We start from the raw sequence: 17,061 nt of genomic DNA on the forward strand, positions 1-17,061 counted from the left end.
GTCTGAAGAAACTCTCTTACCTTTATCTTCCTATCTTTCACTATCCAGTGGAGCTGAGCCATGAGCTCTTTACCTGCAAAGCCAAGATATGCACCCATGATTTCAGTACTACGATAACAGACCACACGTAGAAGCATTTGTAGGGAACACTGCTAAGTGCTTCGCTATACTTACAAGTACTGCCAGGAAAGATGAGAGTGTGATAAATAGAGGCGGAAATGAGTTACACCATTAAAACAATATTTTTTTCTACTAGGAACTTTGTAACTACATCTCCATTGAAGCTTTTAGGTCAGACTGGGTCCCCATTTTCTGAACAGAGCATTTCTGGAAAAACTTCTTGGTTTAAAAGAAGCCTCAGTATAGTTCCACCTAAACTATGTCTTAACGTGGCTAGGACACTTGCATTACAACACAGATCCCTCAACATAGTCTTTGTATATGCGCTCTTGGAGACTTAATTTCTTCTCCACAGCTTTTTGCTGTATTTGCTGCGGCAACTCCCCTTATTTATTTTACTGACTGGAAGCTGTATGCGGCCACTAAGAAGAATTTATCCTGTAATGATTGTGTTTGCTTTTAATAACACCTGTATTATTGATTCCTTTAATTCTATTTAATTATATGTTTAATGAAAGATAAGTTTTAAAATGTGGAGAATGCTCACTACAGCCAATTAATTCATTATGTATTTAAACATCACTGTAATAAAATATAAACGTGTATGTACCTTGAGGGTACAGTGACCTCTATTAAAAGTTGTGTTTCACTGAATTCAGACTATGGGATTGCCAAATGATATAAAGTGGCTTCATTCCAGACAGCACACAGATCCCTCTTCCAGCCACCAGTGTGCATCTCATCGTTGTTATTTCAGCTGGTGAGGACTAGTATCTCTACACTGTCTAACAGCTTTATTCAAAGAGGTGCTCTCTGTGCTAAATACCTCCAGGAGCTGAGGCTCAGCACTACCCTGAGGCAGTCCATTAGCAGCAAAATTGTTGCTGCCTGCTTTCCAAAGCATTATACATATTTTAAACTGCTAGAGAGTTTGAGTTGGTTCCAAAATCATCTCAGCTGTGAAAGTATGACCTGAAACACTCTGCAGCTGTGGAGTGTTTAAAGCTTTAATTTCTGAGTGGGAGGCAGATGAAACTAGAAGGTGCAGGCTAAGTCTTATTTTGCTTAACTAATGCAATAGGGTAGCAATTGACATCACGATAGAGGCATCTCCAACTAATCCATGTAATTACTTCAGAGAATTTCCTTCCACTCAGCCTTTGAAATGGAACTGTCCACTAATTAAATGCTAATAAGCTAAGCACAAAGTACAAGCGCCACAGGAAAGTATGTTAAATGCAAAATTAGAAGGTTCAAAGTAAGCTTCAGGCAGCCCACTGGTCTACTCCAGAAAGTGTAACCAAACACATTTAAGGGTTTCTTAATGCTTCCCGTGGCTGAATCCAGCCCTCCTTAATCTTGTGCATCTCCCTAGCTGAATTAGTGGAATAATGAAACTCCAAGAGCCAAATGAATTCTTTTAAAACTGGACATTGATAACTAAAATTTCCGCAATATTTGACGTAACAGTTGCTATTGAAGGATTTTATATAGTTTTTGTTGGGGAGAACTCTGACTTTTATTCATTTGTGAAAGGAATGAAAAGCAATCACTGAGTCAGCTTCACAAATTAACTTGATGATGATGTACTATGTAGTGACTTGAACATGTAGAAAACCATTTCTTGCTCAACAGCTCCGCCTACTGTCTACATGTAGCAAGAAGATACCAAGGCAGAGTTTGTTTTCACGCATTGGCTACAGAGGCAAATCATCTGCAAATATAAGCACGTATTGATACCATGGTCTAGTGTTATAATATACAGGTATTGGGTACATGTTGTCTGATATTGAATAAAATGAGCATTTATTTGGGACCTAGAGAAAAGAGCAACAATACGACTTTTATTCGTCAGTAATTTTCATGGTAAGCAAAATTAAATACTGAGTAAGGTTTTGGAAAAAACACTCACTTCTTGCTAATTTGCAAAGAGTTAACATTATAATTTCTTGCTTATAAAATAAAAGCAATGTAAATTAAAAAATATATATTTGATTTCATTTGCTTTATATACAAACTGGATTTACTATTTCTTTACCCTTGGGATGAATAGTGAAGATATGATTCTAAAAGACTCATCAGTCTTACTAGATATTTATACTAACATTCAGGGTTCAACTTGATGGAAATTTGCTTGTAAAAATCCCACCAAAATCTGTAAAATTTCTATTTTATAACCTGCTCTACGATGCTAAGATTTGGAGTAACTTCTCATATTAATTACTGTATTGTGCTGCCTATTTGAAAAGTCTTGCCAGGATATTCAGATTCAAACAGTGTTATTAGCATCAATCAGAAGTGCCCACTAATATGGCTTAGTGCAGATGAGTTCCTCCATTGCAAGACAAAACACTGAAATTTATATCAAAACATTCCAAGAAGCCTACAAGGTCATCTCCTTTTCTTCTGCTAATATACAGAAGTGTAATAGAAAAAACAGTACCAATTGTATTTTTTTCCCCCTCTGTCAGGAATAAAATTGTAATGCAGTACATTATCTCCTGCTTTTCGTTTTGGATGTTTTAAAGAAACAAATCTTAGACTATTCAGGACATTCTTTGACCATGACAGATATAGGTCTCCAGAGGAATAACAGTACAGCAATATAATGAATTGTTTTCTACAATAGTTTTGGTAACAGGCAAATGAAGCTTTAGTTTTCTTGTCAACAATTTTTATCCTTTCTTTCAATCCCAGTTAATATAAACAGTTCTTTATAGTATAGTTTCCAGAGGTATATGTATTTTTATGTTGCAGCAAATGCCAAGCATTACAAGCAAATTCTCTTTTCTCTCTGTTAAACCCAAGAGGAATCTTATTATATGAATTTTGCTCATCTTGCATCTCCCTTGAAGAGGAACGTTTGTAGATGTGGAATGAAAATAGCAATTTTTCACGCAAGCTGTTTTTTTGTTCTTTTTATCCGTGATTCTTAATTCCCATTCAGCGTTAGAGTACACCTTGGTGTGTAAAGTCTGATTTTCATTTATTTCCCAGCAACATAAAGTGACCTTAATGTCAGGAAGAATGAGGGCCACAAGATGAAAGGAGATTTCTGGAAAAAAAAGAAAGTGATGCTTTCACAGCATCCTTTATTTAAACATATGACACTGCTATGGTTTAGCTCCATGCATCAGAGCAGATACAAGGGAGAAGTAGAAGGGATTGAGAGATAAAATCATGGGAAAGTGGAAGAATTTAAACATGGAAAGAAAATCCTTTTCATCCCCTTGAGATACTGAAGCAAAACACCTTAATGGTTTATGTGAGATTTGATTTGGCTGCTAAGGAGTAGATCTAGGGTTGATAAAAATACATACCTGGAACACTACTGTGCTGTAATTCTGAACTAGCTAGTTTGGCTACAAAGACTGTTAACTTTTAAAACATACATAATTTAGGAAGTGATGCTTTCTGGAAAAATTATTAATATCGTGTCAAATCCTCATGCCGAACGGTACAAGGAAGTGTATTGTAATGTAGCATAATCTGTAAGTTAGTACAAATTCATTTCATGGTTGGGATCTGCCTAAATTAGATTAGAAACAAAGGTTAGTAACTTCTAAGCAAACTGTTTAAAGATGATCTTTTGTGGTCTGGGATAGATAGAGGAGAGCAACTTGATGCATGCACCAGACCACAGCAGTGAAGCTCTGTACCCCTGTGCAACTGAAGCACATCTTAGATATACTGGAAAGGTTAAATGTATCCAGCTGCTCTGCATACAAACAGATAACATGTGAATGCTAGACCTGGTCTACTAAAGTTATGGTATACAGTTTTTTAAAAGTTATACCTGAAGCTAATATATATCGTTTCAAGAAAACAAAAATCAAAAAAACTGCCACTACTATTTCACAAGTAAAAAGGGGGTATTGTTTTTATTAGTGTTTATATGTTCTTATCTACTTTTAATATCGCAGCCAAATTGTCCTATGACACACACAATCAAGAAAAGATGCCAATATTAATTTTATGGAAAATTTTAATCAAGGATATATTTCAGAAATAAATTCTGAAGTTTATCAACTTACAGAACCTTGAATTGATACAATTCAAATATAGCAAGAATAATTTGGCTTTTATATATGAAGATAAAGCATTTTTCTACTACTGAGATCACCTGCTGATGTAGAGACAATCTACAGCTGACCTGAAAAAGTGGGATGGAAAGAAGCTGATAGGAATACAGCGTGATACTCCTCTGAGCAGTTGTACAGTCATCAGGCAATCCAAACATATAAAAGGTTCTCACAAAAAGCTAGAGTACTGACAGTGCCAGTGGGATGAGAAGTCAAAGGTGAAATGCTGTTCCCACCAAAGGCAGTGGGAGTCTCGCCTTGGATCTCAGTGGAAGCACAACTTCAAAATTTTCATTCTGAGTCCATCTCTCAGGGACATGACATGCACTTGGAAATTCACACTGATTTACCCTTAGATTTCTGTAGTTATGCTCTCAATATCATAATTATTCAAAATACTTATTTTCTCTGTCAGTTTCCAGATATAAATTTACTGATAATTGGAGCATGACTGAAATACCGCCAAAAAGGCACAGCAGATAAAGCTGAAGATGATCCTGACTGCCAAAGCTGCTATCTAAAGTATTCTTTCATTTAAATAGCAGTATAACTTTGTACCGCTACTCAGGGAAGATGTATTTCGAAATGTTTAGACAGTATTTGTTGGTGGATTAATGCATCACAAATTTACTGCTTACATGAAGAACTCCAGAATATGTATGCAAAATATAAATTGAAACTAAATCATTTAGAACCATTTTGAATTAACTATGAACTAGCAGCACTCTTATTAAATCTTTCTCAGATTTGAACACAAATTGATAAAAATCAACAACAAAGGAATCTTAATTTTCTTCTTCATTAATTTTTAATTGGTTTAGCAGATGTTTCTTGCATTATGTTGTAGACTATTTCACTTGCATTAAGCAAGAGACTACAAATTTGATTTATACATTTTAATTCCTTGCATTTTTACTTCTTTCGGAAACATCTGCATGCAAAACATTGTGGTCTGTATTCAGGACTAGATCCTTAGGCTGGGCAAGCTAGGCTTGTACCAGAACTGAGATGAGAGGAACTGAAATTACAGATGCCTTCTTTATGATCTACCCTAAGTCCAAAATCAACCTTGGACTCACTTGGCTCACTGCACAATTTAAAACGTGAGGCGTCAATAAGCTAGTACAGCCACTGTGAATCTCGAAGGTGCGGAAGCATCCAACCAACGCCTTCCCTTGATTGTATTCGTAACATAGCCTTAAAAGTAAAGCCTGCTGTAAGGCACAAGAGAGAGAACTCAGCTCTAGGTTACTTAAGATTTCCTTGACCAAAACAGGCAAATTGGTTTTCTGACAGCTTTACAGTTCTTCAGTGGCATAAAGCATGCAATCGATCCTCAGTGACTGCTTCATTTCCACCCGCAGCCTTCCAGCGGGGCTCCTCTGGAGCGCTCCCGCTAACGCTGTTTGGTGTGGTGACGACAAGCCCTACACAGAGCACCTGAGGTGAGGAGATCATCAAAGGGCGAGTCCAGCTTCAGACCGCGACTCAGTTTGAAAGGTTCACTTATTACCCAAGTTTTTTAATGATGGAGATAGACAAATATTAAAATAAGGATAGTGAGAGAATTTATTTATTGGAGTTTGGAGAATTTATTAAGACATTCCTCCCTTTTTGAAATTATGGAGTGTTTGTGTTCGTGCCCAGCACTTGAAGTTCATGTGCATTTCTGAAATGAGTCTGTCAATAAACAAACTTGAAGCATTCATATTTATGGGGCCGAAATATGATATGTATTTTATACATAGCAGAGGAAGGAAGAGACTAAGACTTTCTCCAAAGAACCCACACAGAAGACTAAAGGAGCATTCCTGATGTCCTCTGGATACAGCCGTAATCTTCCTTGAAGAGAAATACAAAAGTATGGAAAGAACCCAGAAGTAGTACAAAAAAACCCACAATACAACTGTGAGGGGAACTCTCAGAAGAGGACTTTAAAAATATTTATAAATTCTGGATTAGGGAACAGGGATAAGACATTTGGAGCTTTTTAGATGTCTGCATTCCACTGCATAACACAAGAAAAGTTTGGGTTCACAAGAACCGGATGCAGTAAGGAAAGCAATCATACTAAACACAACTCCCAATTAAAGATGTTTTAAGTGTTATCTATTCTACTTGTGTGTCTTCAGTGACAAATACATTTCTTTTTGTTTGTTCTCTGTCTTCTCATGGGCAATATGTCTAGTGAGATATGAATTGCATGGTTTGTACTAAAACAGCTCCGTGGTTTGGTACCTTCAGCTGTCAGAACTGTCTCTCCTTCTTGCCCCGTTTGTGAAATATTCACACCACAGCACCATCTGCTTAACCATGAAACAGATTTGCAGCACAGGAGCTGTATTTTAATGGCAAATATCATCTGGGTACAAGAGAATTTCATGACTTTGTTTTAATTTTCTTTTATAGCTACTTTTTTTCTCTAATTCCCATATCAATCCTAGGTCTCCTGAGGCACCAGACTGTGAAGATGATGCCAGATGGGGAAAATGAGTTTCAAACAGCTGCGGGCTTCCCTACCGCTGCTTCCAGCTACTGAAGATTCATTTCTGTACAGGCATATGGGAAAAACTGGTGATACCAACACAATACTAAATTCAGTTTTCTTCTTGACAGTCTCCAATGCATTCAGCATTCACACAGCTCACAAAATTTGCCACAATCACAGGACGTGTTTAGTGAGTGCAGAATAACGGGAAACTGCCTTCGACCGATGAAAAAGAAGCAAACAAAGGATGAGAGAGAGCGTAGAAAGAATGGAATGTGCTTACACGGATCCCTCTGCAGGAGGTGGTTTATCAGATGTTACAAATGGCTTTATTTATAGCTAATGACTTCTCCAAAAACATTGTTCTCTGCTGACCCTCCATCTTCCGTGGAAAATCAGGAGACCTGCTCTGTCAAGTGACTGAAATAACTTAAAACAAAACAAAACAAAACCCTGCCTGCTGTGTTGGATTTCCATTGTGAAGTATTGTATCTGCTGATATCATTCTTAATTGCTCCAGCTAATTAGTATTCTCCAGAATAACCATTAGACCTTGCAGGTAAGAAAAAAAAAAAAACAAAAAAACTCAGCTTTAATATGGGAGTTGAGGACATTTAGCCAGTAACTGGATGAATTGCTTATACGTCAGCTACTCATACAGGAGTTCTGTCTCTCAGTTGCCTGTGCAATGCCCAGTTCATTAGTAACGCTACACAAATAGCAAAGATTACGAAGGATCTGCATTTTTGCAGAGCTTTAATAATTACTCATTGCTTTCTATAAAAATATGGAAAGCAACATCCAGATTGTCTCAGCCCAGTGCATCGCACCTCTTCTGACTTTCATACCCATTCATACTGCCACACTTGACTTTGGCTTACAGAAGAAGTAGCGAGACATTTGCACCCAGAAAGGGTTGCGCCCTTGCCTTGATCTCCATCTCTGCTGTACTGAATAGCTTCCACCAGCAAAGCATAATGAGGTTCCAGCAATATGGTAAATGCCATCGCTCCGGGGTCACCTGTGCACCCAAGAGACGGCTAATTCACCTCACACTGCTGTCAAGCCCCGTGCTGTGGGACTGCATACGCGTGTTTTACAATTGGCTCGTCACCGTCAGCCGTGCCTGTCATCGCTTTCAAATCGGGATGCTTCTGGAGTCAAAGGGCGTCCTGTCACCTTTGCCTCTTGCAGTGCTGATGAAACTCTGCACTGTGCAAGCGCGCAACAGAGACACGAAGGATGCTTACAAATCATGTTGTTGCCCTGTAGCAGTTACAAAGGAGATCCATGCAGTAAATAGAAGGAGATGCTGGAGGATGATACAGGACTTCACACGCTCACTATGTCCCGAACACTTTCTGTGGGAGGAGGGCACCAGTTCATTCGCTTCCTCAACAGGCAGTCCCGATTCCTGCTGCAGTTCTTGCAGTTGTGCAGCTCTGTCTTCTCCTCCCCTCCTCTGCCCTCTTTGCATCTTGGCTAAGCTTTAACTAACAGCATTTTCTACATATCAAATATGTGATTTGCTATAGCTTTAGAAATGGAAGGGGAGAAGGCTGATGCCCTTATAATGACAGTAAATGGGCTACCAACCAAAATTTAAGGTCTACTAGTTATGTTCTATATCAGGTGCTATAAAGATTAATTCATGAATTGAAATATGTGATGACAGAAATTCAAAATATAGCCTAACTGCACAGCATCTGTGGATTGTGTACATATTTATTTTTCTTCTACTGCTTTTCTTTATCCAGTCTTTTTATATCTGAAAATTCATAAAACAAATCATAAAAACTGCAGAAGTAAAGCATGCTATACCTACAATCTAACTCCTACCTAAAAGATGGAATACCCCACTCTTCCCCCATGCCTTTGAGCTCGATGCCCTCTAATGTTTCCTTCAGCAAGGGTTGGTTTTGTCAGTATACATGAAAATAATAGCACCTCAGGGAAAAAACAAAATGCCTTCAAACTTTATTCCTGTAATGACTAAGACATGAACATTAATTTTTAGTTTTCAATATATTTTCCATATCTTCTTAAGTTTTCTACCTGGAACTGCTAGTAATAAGCCTGCATTTTGCGTTCTCAAGAAAATCCATATGGCTGTGACATAAGGAAAAAGACTTTGAGAAATACAAAAATTTTGAGATATCTCATATTGACAAACAACAAGACAGAAATGACAATACAAGAAAGTAAGTCAGATAGAATCCTGCTAAAGAAGTGGAAAACTCTCATTTTAAATAAATAAATGTGCTTTAAACTTTGGCTAAGTTATATTGGAGTGAAGCAATATGCATTTGAAACTGCAGCTGCCATTTTCTAAACCTGCTCTGTTACTCACTTAAAGTCAATAAGCTCACTTACTCTTTATTCCTCTATGATATCAAGAGACATTTAATGAAGTCTACTATCTTAAAATCAGTTTCTCCAAATAGCTGTGCTCTGCTGAAGAATCTAAATTTAAAGGCTTTTTTTAGTATGACTGTGCTCTGGAAAGGCATTTAAGCACATAAATAGTCTCACTGACGTTCAGTCTGTGCTCTACTATATATGGCTTTCCCAAATTTATTTTAGGAACATAGTAAACTACAGAAATTGATGGGACTAGTTATAAGGCTAATAATATAACTGTAACTGTTTGTGTTATTTGTTTCAAAGCTGAGGACCTCCAGGTTATCTGCCACTGTAGCACAGTGCATAGAAAAGAAAATGGAAAAAACACATTTTAAGTACAGTGTGTGCTGTAAAGTTAAGGCAAACATTGATAAATTATTTTAAAAGACTTAAAGAAGAGTTTCTAATAGTTCTTTCTGCACACCCTGTATTGCTATTAAATACTACTTCTTTTCAGAGATTTTAGTTTCGCTCTAATTTCCTTAACTCAGATACTTTTAAACATACAGTTACTACATTATTAAGTAAAAACAGCATAAATTACTGTGGTTCTGTTGCATTGTATTTTGTTGCATTTAACTCCCTACACATACTAAAAAGGTTGTAGAAACAAAGTTTAAAGGTGTAGCTACATTATACTTTTCCTCAGTGGCAAAATCAGTTTAAGATGCTACAACTGTCATGCTACAATTCTCTGCCTTCCTGTTGTTTCCACCCGACACCTTCACACTACTCTGCTGCCTGACAATCTGAGGATACAGTTTTATGAACCGTCTGAAAATTTTATTTTATTAGCTCTCCAGAAATATTTAAAGGGCTAATAACAATATGAACATTGCCATAAATATCTGTTTAATGAATCGCTGACATTTGTTTTAAGGTTTTCATAAAACAGGAAAACAATAACTCTATATTTGTTCATTCCAAAAATTACAGCACCCGCTTTTTTTTTGTGAAAAGCTGTTGCCCTGGCCATCTTTTAAATTAGAATCATTTGAAAGAACAAAAAAAAAAAAAAGGTCCTAGACTGAATATATTTAGCTGAACTGTCACATATGGATCTGACAACGAGAAATAGAATTCAATCTTCTCCGTGAAATGCAAATTTCCTAATGACTTGTAGAGACACACACTGGTATCATTTAACAATCCCTAAATCTCTGCCAAATACATTGCCATTCTGTTAGAATCAGTGGCAGAATCATAGCTAAGATGACTATTTTGTGTACTCAGAGCTCTTCCTTTTTCTAGTCATTTAAAGCAAAGAGCTTATTGATAAATATCCTTCATACATAAGCACAGTTACTGATTGAACTCTGTATATCTGGGCAGGCAGGAGATCAATAACTATTACATTGTTATGAGCAAACATGTAAGCAGGGATAAGACAAATTCTGGATCATTTTGCCTTTTGTTTTCAAAACATGTTTTGTCTTCTCTAGCCCTGAAACAATATTCTACAGAGGTTCTCTGGGATTACACCTGGAATGAGGAAAATATGGTTAAAAAGATTTAATTTATCTTTAAAAAAATATCTAGTATGTCATCCAGATAGAAAAGCAAGCCAGGGATGAATGTTTGATATAAAAATTTATGAAACATGAAATTGGCTTTAATAGTAAGTCTGTGAAGTCTTGAAACAATAGGTTTCTCTGGAGTGGCACAGTCCTATTTTTATGGTGCTGTGATAGGTGGGAAGGTGATAAAGTGCTGTGTATGAGGAAAGATTTAAGAAGGTAATTGAACATGGTTCATAAATCCATGAAGATTCAAAAGCTACACTCTAGGTATTAATTCCTGCTGGGAAATATTTCTATTTAGTTACACTGTAAAGGTTAATAGTAAATACAATCTTGCATCTGCAAATTGACAGTTTCCTTTTCTTCTAAGACGTGACTTGCCATTGACCTTATGTTATCTACCATTTGATGATTATGCCTGCATTTGCCAGTAAAAGCTGTTCTTTCCTTCTTGATTAAATTAGCCTGTGAGCTCAGATTTTGATTTATATGAGTAGCAATACCTCATTCTTCCAGGACTGAAAATATCCTCATTTAAGATCAGATTAGAAGATGAGATAAAAGCTTTTCATAATTTCGAAATGAATTGGTCTTTTTAGGTCAGTCACTACATCTATGTTATTAACCATAAATATAGCTATGTGTAAAAGAAAGTATTTTTACGTCAATACTAGAATTCCAAAAATTTTATATTGACAAATAGCTATTAATAACAGAAAGATACAAAGAGAAATACAAAGAGAAATGTTAAAAATATGAGCTTCTGACTCAGAGACCCACTGCTTTCACAGCTTGTAACTATGAAGGGGCACACAGGGAGCTAAAGCAGATCTGCCTTAGGTGAGAAGTAACCAAATACAATTTAAAGGAGGACTACATTACAGTGAACCAAAATAAGATAGCATCTGGTAGTGCTGGATGGAGGTCTGCACTATGTATCTGAAAGCTCTGACTTCAAACTTCCTTGCTGACCCATGCATGAATTCCTTCCCAGAGCATAAAGTAGTTTTCTAAGGAAAACAGTAACCTAAGAAAATTCACATAAAGCAGTACTTTATATGTTTACTGTTAAAACTGACAAGTAAAGATTGTATAACATAAGAAATACCTCACTAACATTATTGTACCAGTAGTACTATATCTACTATTCTGCCATTAGTGTGCATGCATAGGAACATAGTGTGTAGTAACAGGTGCACAGATCATTTTGGCATTGCAAGGTATGTTTTGCAGTGACAAGATAGGAAAATATTTAGCTTCTTTTTTCCTCTACATATGTCTAGAATACTTTTAGTTATCCTTTAGATTTTATTTCTGCTAGCTGTGATTTGGGATTTCATTAGCTGTGATTTGGGAATTATTTTGAAAATAAATTTTTGTTTTTTATGCCATAGTTTAAAGAAACTAGGACATGTAAAAAAATCTAAATAAAGAAATCTATATACAGCAAAAAGTCTGAACCTCTGTCAAAATAATATGAATAAAGAAGCACCATTGCCAATCATTTTGGCAGTACAGAAATGCAGAAGACTTGTTTTCTGATTAAAAAAAATCATGTAGAAAAAGAAAAATTTGCCTCAAATTCTCATTCATGATTAATCAATTTCATGACTCAGTCACTACAGGAATAAATGAGGTGGACCAACTTCTTTGTTAAGAGTCTACTAGTATAGATGGTCAGAGCTCACTAAAAAAAAAAGCTGTCCAAAAGTTTCAAACTCACATGTCCTGGAGAACAGTAAACCTGTCCTGCTGCTAGGCAGAATATGAGGATGTTCTTATGATGAATTTTAAGGCTTGTTGTTTTAATTAGATTTTAATATCGAAAGCAATATAGCATGACAAGTTAGAGAAATCAACATACACAGAGGAGACACGATTTCTGTGTATTTGGGGTGTTTGTAAAAAATTTACGTATCGTTCATAGATTTTAAGATTTTCTTTTAAAACAACAGGCTTCTAGTCCTCTGCATAGGGAAATTAATTTTGAACATAAATCACTCCATTCTGTGCAGTTGCCAGCCCAAATCTCTCACATATGAAAGTCTTCTCTCTCAGATAGAACATCAATCTTCAGTCCAGGAATAAACAATTTCTCTCCATTCTAATGGGACCTGAAAACAAGCCTAACCCCCTTCACGTGCTGTGGTAGAAAGCAAATTTGAGAAAGAATCCTGGGCAAAGGAGAAGGCTCTCTGCTTGTGGTTCATATCTAATTTTAATGAGGTAATATGAATGACTTAAAGCAGAAACTGTTTTATCTGCACATTTCACTTCTAAACAACAGGATTAATTCTACCACTAAGACACTTCTGCTCAGTCTATCTCTCATCCTGAGCTGCACTCCTTATGCCTGCAGGACAACCACAAACACCATTTATAAGCATCCTTCGTGTCTCTGTTGCGCGCTTGCACAGTGCAGAGTTTCATCAGCACTGCAAGAGGCAAAGGTGACAGGACGCCCTTTGACTCCAGAAGCATCCCGATTTGAAAGCGATGACAGGCACGGCTGACGGTGACGAGCCAATTGTAAAACACGCGTATGCAGTCCCACAGCACGGGGCTTGACAGCAGTGTGAGGTGAATTAGCCGTCTCTTGGGTGCACAGGTGACCCCGGAGCGATGGCATTTACCATATTGCTGGAACCTCATTATGCTTTGCTGGTGGAAGCTATTCAGTACAGCAGAGATGGAGATCAAGGCAAGGGCGCAACCCTTTCTGGGTGCAAATGTCTCGCTACTTCTTCTGTAAGCCAAAGTCAAGTGTGGCAGTATGAAAGTCAGAAGAGGCGCGATGCACTGGGCTGAGACAGTCTGGATGTTGCTTTCCATATTTTTATAGAAAGCAATGAGTAATTATTAAAGCTCTGCAAAAAATGCATATCTCTCTTTGTTATTTGTGTAGCATTACTAATAGGCCACTTCACATGTGGCCTAATAAGTCTCTTTGTTAAGTAGATGACACACTAAGATACTGCAAGCTTTGGTGTTTGCTTCCAGACTTTCCCTGATAACAATGTACTAATTAGACCCTTTCATTTCCTTATCTCTACTTCCATTTTCATGCTAGCATTAGGATGTTCACTGCTCTAGTTCCTAGCAGTCAACAATTAACAAAACATATGATTTCCAGAGTCTGGGACTGTTTTCTCTGCTTCTCTTATTGCAGATTAGATTTCTGTGTATTCACTGAAAGCCTTCGTCATTCATGTGAACAGCACCCAAGGGGTAGTCTAGGATAGCCCTTTAGTCAGCAGAAGACATGCCTCTGGCAATTCTTCCATTATTTTTTGTAATCTATACAACGTTTTCTCCTTTCAGAGGTATGTACAATATCCTTCCTCCTCACAGTTATGATTATTTAAAGCACTATAGATTAAAACATAATTTTAACACTGTTAAAAATATAATTATAAAGTTTTAATCTGATGCCATTTTTAATTTGATGTAATTGATGAAGACATTTTTAAGTAAGTTTTGAATAAAGCATATAAAGGCTTAATGATGTGGCCTTTTGGAGAAGAAATGTGTATTCTTTGGATTAATTTTTGACTTTGCCTATGCTTTCCCCCTGCATAGTTTCCTCTTTTTACATCATATATTCAAATCCAATAGGAAAATTTCATCAACTAGGATTTCAGTGAAAGAGTTTAAGTACCCAAATGAGTATGTTATTTCTACTCCAATATCTTATAGCACTTAATCATATAGTTCAAAGCCATTTGGACCTCTAAAATCTATTAAAGTCAACTGGGAGTTAAACATTAAATATCTTTGTAAATTCTATTTGGGTTCCTGCCCCTCTAAATTATTCATGTCCACAATTGTACTAAAGTAATATGTTTCTCTGAGGGGGCCATTCACTTAAGCAAAATCATGCACACTGAAGAACACCTATGCCTAAGATTTGACAAGGCAAGAAAGGAACCATGTTAGAATGGCAATAGTCTTCCACAAAATTAAACAAGGTTATGCTGAAAAACTGAGAAAAATATTGGCACATTTTATTGAAGTAACAATACCTATGCCTAGACAGAGAAAAATTTTCTTGAGAGATTTATCAGTTATTTCTTAAAGTAATTAAAGAATGTAATACTTTGTACTACAGTAATTCCCTTGAGACCTTTTTGTCACAGTCAGCGTATAAACTGAATGTTCTCACATTTGCCTTTTAAAAGGATCACTTTAAAAAGGCAAGAGCTATTTTTCCCCTTAATACTCTTAATTATCTGAAGAATGTAGAAAATGTATGACTGATCAGATTTTATTAGGTGGGAATTTTCTCTCCTTACAGCTAATTTCGATACTACTCAGCAGGTATATGGCTATACTGAAATGTGGAAAGGGGAAAAAAAAACAAAAAAAAAACCAAAAAAACAAAGAAAACCAAACAAGAAAAAAACAGATACTGCTCACCTGAAGCACTCTAATGGCTGTTGTTGACCCTGTGATTTTGCTGACTCTGGAACACTTGGCTTGTCATTCCAGCTGAAATAAGAAAGATACAGGTAGTCTTTCAGGGAAGTTACACCCTCTGAAAGAGTCTCATGTAAATAACAATGATTTACAGTTTAGAAAACGTTGCATTTCCTAGACTTCCTAAGCTGGAGGAAAACAGACGCTTACAAATTTCACCATCTCATTACTCATAATTTAGAGTGAGACTTAAGTACGTGGTATCTGCCAAGCAATGTCAGACACAGGTTAAGGCTGTTGTCTAATGAAATCATCTCATGTCATTTTTGAAAAACTAAAGGTTTTAATTTGAAGTTGTACAAATGAAAAATAATAAAAAAGCATCCTCCCAAAGTACGAGTTTCAGGAATATATGTGTCTCTTCAGCAGCATTAATTCTGTCATAAAGAGAAACTTTACAACTGAGGTAACTGTAGGCCTGGAATCACTGGCATTTTTATTACGAGAAATCACAACATATTCTTACCTCAGCGCTCCTGCAGTTTAGTCATGTAGAGGTGTTAGGCACATCCAGGTACACTGTTTGAATTTCATTTGCCTGACCTGTGTTAAAGGAGGGCATATTTATTTCAAAAAGAGTTCATAAAGACCTGGCTTTGGGCTGTAGTTTACGATCCTTTGGTGAAAGTTGCCTTCACCTTTCTGAGGTCAAAGATTAATGCTCTATTAATACTTCATCCAAGATTGGCTTATTTCTGCTTATAATACAAACACAAATTGGAAATTTATCTTTCGGCAATTCTGACCCCCCCCCCCCCCCCACTTAAGTGTTAACGCGGAAGTACTTTTCCCGGGCATTCCCCGGGACCACAAGCCCCAGCAGCCTTTGCGGTACCCTTCGTCAGCCGTTAGCGGCTCGCTGGCGCGGGGGCTGCTGGGACTCGTAGGCATCCGTCGGCCACGCGGCTGCCCAACCCGACCCGCGAAGCCTGGCGCGATGCTTGGGCCGGCGGTCCGAAAGAGCTGGGGATGCGGGGGGCTACCCCGATGCATTGCCTTGTAGGGACAGGAGCTGCTGGCTAGCACCGCAATCCAGCTCTGGAGGCGAGGGCAGTGCGACAGACACGTCGCAGCCGCAGGCTGCCACCAGGCAGGTCGAGAAGATGGCACGGGGCAGGAGGGGAGGCTGACAAGATGGCGCCGGGCGGGAGGGGAAGGTGACAAGATGGCGTGGCGTTGGTCGGGAAGCTAAGGAGATGATGCAGGGCTATTTTTTGTCCCTCTTCTTTGAGTTTGTTTTATGGCAATGGGCACTTAATGATTCCAGCTAGCCCCTTTGCAAGGTAAAGGCCAAGAAATCCAGGTTTGGAACTACTGTCTGCTGAAATATCCAGCTAAGTTTTTTTTTTTTTAAAAAAAAAACACCTTTCTTGAGGGTGGTAAGAGCAGTAGACTTCAGACTGAAAGTAAAGAAGAGGATGCGTCTGAGAATTAATTATTCCTGCTTAGAAAAGCACATCCATTTTCATAACTACCTGGCTTAGTTAAAACAGGAGAGTCACTGAGCTCTCATCCTTTCATCTGTCAAACAACAAATCTTGAACCACTTGTCTTTCCTCCTGGAAACCCGTTTCTTGGACCAAGTTTCTCTTGCAGGGAAATCTTCAGTACTGTGCACCAGTTCTTGTGGATGTCAACACTTGCCAAGTATATGTTGACCTACTTTATTGGGAGAGAGAACTGAGCAAATAGCTATCCTTTTGATGTCCATCACGCACCAACAGATGCTCCATAAATGGCGTGTTCTTCTATATATTCTTGTGTGCTGTTCCCCATGTATTAGATAAGGGTGGTGTCATGCCAAAATGATTCAAAAATAAGGGTCACCTGCTAAAAAGCTCATTTTGTTTTCTGCTGCTGGGCTAAGTCACGAAGGCTTTGGAATTCCCTCCATGCTTCTGACAGGATCAAGCAGCTGAACGACTTCCCAGAAGAGTGATGAAACATAAGTGGAGCACGTCAGGGCCGCAGC

At 37.6% G+C, this 17,061-nt stretch overlaps 1 long non-coding RNA gene across 1 annotated transcript; it reads right to left on the bottom strand.

The window, feature by feature from the left end:
* LOC134144198 (uncharacterized) lies at window positions 1–15,614 on the bottom strand. The gene is made up of 3 exons (XR_009959312.1): window positions 15,556–15,614; window positions 15,030–15,101; window positions 1–73 (listed from the first exon to the last, which is right to left on the bottom strand). It is a non-coding gene; the product is annotated as an uncharacterized LOC134144198 (long non-coding RNA).
* Window positions 15,615–17,061: the final 1,447 nt, after the last annotated feature.

This window comes from Rhea pennata, chromosome 9 (assembly GCF_028389875.1).
Source record: "Rhea pennata isolate bPtePen1 chromosome 9, bPtePen1.pri, whole genome shotgun sequence".
NCBI classification, from domain to species: Eukaryota; Metazoa; Chordata; class Aves; order Rheiformes; family Rheidae; genus Rhea; species Rhea pennata.